The 4,644-nt window shown below is 39.1% G+C and overlaps 1 pseudogene; it reads right to left on the reverse strand.

The window, feature by feature from the left end:
• Window positions 1–286: 286 nt before the first annotated feature.
• LOC117036787 (glyceraldehyde-3-phosphate dehydrogenase-like) lies at window positions 287–1,246 on the reverse strand (annotated as a pseudogene).
• Between the last annotated feature and the right edge of the window lie 3,398 nt (window positions 1,247–4,644).

A 4,644-nucleotide genomic window follows, 5' to 3' on the forward strand; every position in this document is an offset into this window, starting at 1 on the left:
GTATACTGCCATTCCTTCCTCCTGTCCTTTGTGCTATTTGTATCATACAATGACAAACCCTACCATAGAAGCATGTTGGGATACAGTATTCTCTATGAGGGTATGTGACAATGTAGGGCTCTCTAAGCCACTCCCTTTCTTTAGGGAGTCTGAGATGGAAACTGGGTTGAGAATGGGAAATTCTCAGTGTGTTAGGAGAATAAGGTAGAGCAAGGACTCAACAAAAGCTGGAGAACTCTCTCTCTTCCTCTATCGCTATTGCTGGGACTGGTGGTCTAGGGAACTCTTATTCCTCGGAGGCCCTGTGGGCCATAAGGTACACTGCCCTGTTTTGTAATCAAATTCATCATGATAGCAAGAAATAAGTTTGAAAAAGTGGTCATTGAGGGCAATGACAGCCCCAGCATCAAAGGCAGAATAGGTGTCTTTTTCAAACTCATAGGAGACATGCTGGTTCTCAGTGTAGCCTAGGGTGCTCTTGAGAACATCCTCTGAACCCTGTTTTACCACCTTCTTGATATCATTCTTGGCAGCTTTCTCCCGATGGTAGGTCAGATCTATAACCGACACATTGGGGTTGGGGACACAGAAAGCCATGCCAGTAAACTTCCCATTCAACTTAGGGATGACCTTGCCCACAGTACTGGCAGCTTCATTAGATGCAGGGATGATGTTCTGATTAGCCCCACACTGTCATGACAGTGTCCCAGATGGGCCATCCACAGTCTTCTGTGTGTCGTTGATGACATAGACTGTGGTCCCTCCATGATGCCAAAGCCATCTTGAATGACTTTTGTCCGGGGTTGGGTGTGGGGGTAGGGGGCGGTGTACAGAGCAGTTGGTAGTGCAGGAAGCGTTGCTCACAATCTTGAGGAAGTTGTGATATTTCTCATGGTTTAAGGAGTTTGGGATGGAAACTGTGTTGAGGATGGGAGCACCACAAATATACGAGCATCAGAAGTAAGGGCAGAGATGATGACCCTCTTGGCTCACCCTTCACGTGAGCCCCAGGCCCAATGGACTTCCACAACATACTCAACACTAGCATCATCCCATTTAATGTTGGTGACATCTTGCTTCTAGAAAATAGAGATGGCCTTTCCATAGTTGGCAAGCTTCTCATTCTCAGCCTTGATTGTGCCATTGAAGTTGCCATCTGTGAAATCATACTGGAACATGTAGGCCATGTAGTTTATGCAATGAAGGAGTCATTCGTGACAATAGTCTCTTCTTCATTGGAATTAAAAGCAGCTGTTGGTATCTGGGCACCCAAAATAGACAAATGTATTTACTTTGACCTTAAATATCATGTCTTAGGGATGCGCCTGGCACTGTATGACATGTGGCTGTTTGCGGAACAGGGAAGAGTAGAGGGCTGATTATATTTCAAGTAACTTAAAAATGAGTTCAATTTCCTTTTTTGTTTACTCATATATTTACCATTTTGGGGCTCTTCTTTCCTTTATGTATATTCAAGTCTCCATTCAGAATAATTTTCCTTTGCCCACCAATTTTCCTTTAATATTTCTTGTAGTGAAGATCTGTTGAAAAATTTTTCCTGTGCATATTTATCTGGAATCTTTGTTTCACCTTTTTGAAGGGTTTTTATATTGTGGTCCCAAGCTTTTAACTGGCAGAGGGATCTGTGCCAACCACAGTTTGAGGTAAAGATAACTATTGAGGCACTTGCAGCAGACCTGGCTCTCAGTGAAGCTTCAGTGCTGGTCATGACACTGAATTTGCAGGGGTTTGTTTCGGTTCAAGGCTTGACAAAAAAGAGAAGAGCTGTTCTCCACAGACTGCTAGGAAAATACTAGATACATAAGAATATCACTAGAAAGTTGTAATAATTTACTTGAAATAAGTCAACAGTAATGTGTAGTGTTATTCAAATACTGAATTTTTTTTTTTTCTAGGAAAAAGTTTAGTAATGCGAGTTAGCAAGTTATGGCTTAATTTTAATTCCTGGGAAAGAATTGGAATAGATTTCCTTTCTATATAACTCTATTTATCCTCTCCAAGGCAGTGCTTGATATTCATGTTTTTCTTCTTGAAAATGCCCATTCTTTTTTATAGTATATATTTTTATTTTTCAGTTGACATTCAATATTATATTATTTTCGGGTGTACAACATAGTGAATACCTATCCAGCTAGCTACTGATCGATTGATAGATAAATATAGACATATATATATTTTACAAAGTGATAACCCCAATAAATCTAGTACCCATCTGACAAGATACATAGTTATTACAATATTACTGACTCTATTCCTTATGCTATACCCTACATCCCCATGACTATTTTGTGACTACCAATTTGTACTTCTTAATCCTTTCCCCTCTTTCACCCCCCTTCCTACCACTCTCCCATCTGGAAACCATCAAAATGTTCTCTGTATCTGAGTTTGTTTCTGTTTTACTTTTCCATTTATTTTGTTCGTTAGATTCCACATGTAAGTGAAATTTTATGGCATTTGTCTTTTTCTCCACTCAGCACAATAACCTCTAGGTCCATCCATGTTGTTACAGATAGCAAGATTTCAATCTTTTTTTATCTATGGCTGAGTAATATTCCATTGTATATATATACCACCCCTTCTTTATTCATTCTCCCATTGATGAACACCCAGGTTGCCTCTATATCATGGCTATTGTAAATAGTGGTGCAATGAACATGTGGATGTACATGTCCCTTTGAAGTAGTGTTTTGTTGTTTTTCTGATAAATACCCAGAAATGGGATTACTGGGTCCTCCTTTATCTCTTGTTATAGCCTTTGTTTTAAAGCCTATTTTGTCCGGTATAAGTATCACTACCCCAGCTTTTTTTCTTTTTTCTTTCCATTTTCATGAAATATCTTTTTCCATCCCTTTAATTTCAGTCTGTGTGTCTTTCGATCTGAAGTAAGTCTCTTGTAGGCAGCATATGTAAGGGTTTTGTTTTCTTATCCATTCAGATACCTTATGTCTTTTGATTGGAAAATTTAATCCATTTACATTTCAAATAAACGTTGGAAGATATGTAGTTATGGCCTTTTTATTACTCATAATTTGATATTTTCTCCTCCTTCTCCTTCTCCTTCTCCTTCTCCTTCTTCTTCTTCCTCCTCCCCCTTCTTCAAGAAGTCCCTTAACATTTCTTTCAATTCTGCTTTGGTGGTGATGAACTCCTTTAGTTTTTTTTTTTTATTTTTTTTTTTTATTTTTTTTTAATTTATTTTTAATTTATTCGGGTGACAATTGTTAGTAGAATTACATAGATTTCAGGTGTGCAATTCTGTATCACATCATCCATAAGTCACACTGTGTGTTCACCACCCAGAGTCAGCTCCCCTTCCATCACCATACATTTGATCCCCCTCACCCTCATCCCCCACCCCCCAACCCCCTTACGCTCTGGTAACCACCAAATTACGTTCCCCAGATTAATTTTCAAACCCCGTGGCCATCCTGTGGTCACCCACTGCCCTCCAATCCCCTCACCCTCCCCCCCACCCCCCACCTCTCCTGCCCATCTAGCAACCCTCAGTTTTTCCTCGTTGTCTCCCAAACTGTTTCTGATTAGTTCATTCACTTATTCTTTTCTTTAGAATCCGCAAATAAGTGAGATCATATGGTACTTATCTTTCTCTGTCTGACTTATTTCACTTAACATAATGTTCTCTAGATCCATCCACGTTGTTGCAAATGGTAAGATTTCTTTCTTCTTTATGGCTGCATAATACTCCATTGTATAAATGTACCACAGTTTCTTAATCCAGTCATCTACCGATGGGCATTTTGGTTGTTTCCATGTCTTAGCTATTGTGTATAGTGCTGCAATAAACATAGGAGTGCATAAAGATTTTTGAATTGAAGTTCTGGATTTCTCCGGATAGATACCTAGGAGTGGAATTACTGGATCATAAGGTAGTTCCATTTTCAGAATTCTGAGATACCTCCATACTGTTTTCCATAGCGGCTGCACCAGTCTGCAATCCCACCAACAGTGCACAAGCGTTCCCTTTTCTCCACATCCGCGCCAGCACTTGTTGTTTGTTGATTTATTGATGATAGCCATTTTGACTGGGGTGAGGTGGTATCTCATTGTGGTTTTTATTTGCATTTCTCTGATGGTTAGTGAGGTTGAGCATTTCTTCATATGTCTGTTTGCCATCTGTATGTCCTTTTCAGAAAAATGTCTCTTCAAGTCCTCTGCCCATTTTTTAATTGGATCGTTTGTTTTTTTGGAGTTGGGTTGAGTAAGTTTTCCATAGATTTGTGATATTAATCCCTTATCAGATATATCATTGGCAAATATCTTTTCCCATTCGGTAGGATCCCTTCTTGTTTTATTGATGGTTTCCTTTGCTGTGAAAAAACTTTTTAGTTTGATATAATCCCACATGTTTATTTTTTCTCTTAGTTCCCTCGAGTGAGGGTGTATATCAGTAAAAATCTTACTCCGGGTAATGTCTGAGAAGTTTCTTCCTATGTTTTCTTCTAGGTATTTTATGGTTTCAGACCTTACATTTAAGTCTTTAAGCCATTTTGAATTTATTTTTGTATATGGTGTAAGGAGGTGGTCCAACTTCATTTTTTTGCATGTGTCTGTCCAGGTTTCCCAGCACCATTTATTGAATAGACTGTCATTACTCCATCG

Source organism: Rhinolophus ferrumequinum, chromosome 2 (assembly GCF_004115265.2).
Source record: "Rhinolophus ferrumequinum isolate MPI-CBG mRhiFer1 chromosome 2, mRhiFer1_v1.p, whole genome shotgun sequence".
NCBI lineage: Eukaryota > Metazoa > Chordata > Mammalia > Chiroptera > Rhinolophidae > Rhinolophus > Rhinolophus ferrumequinum.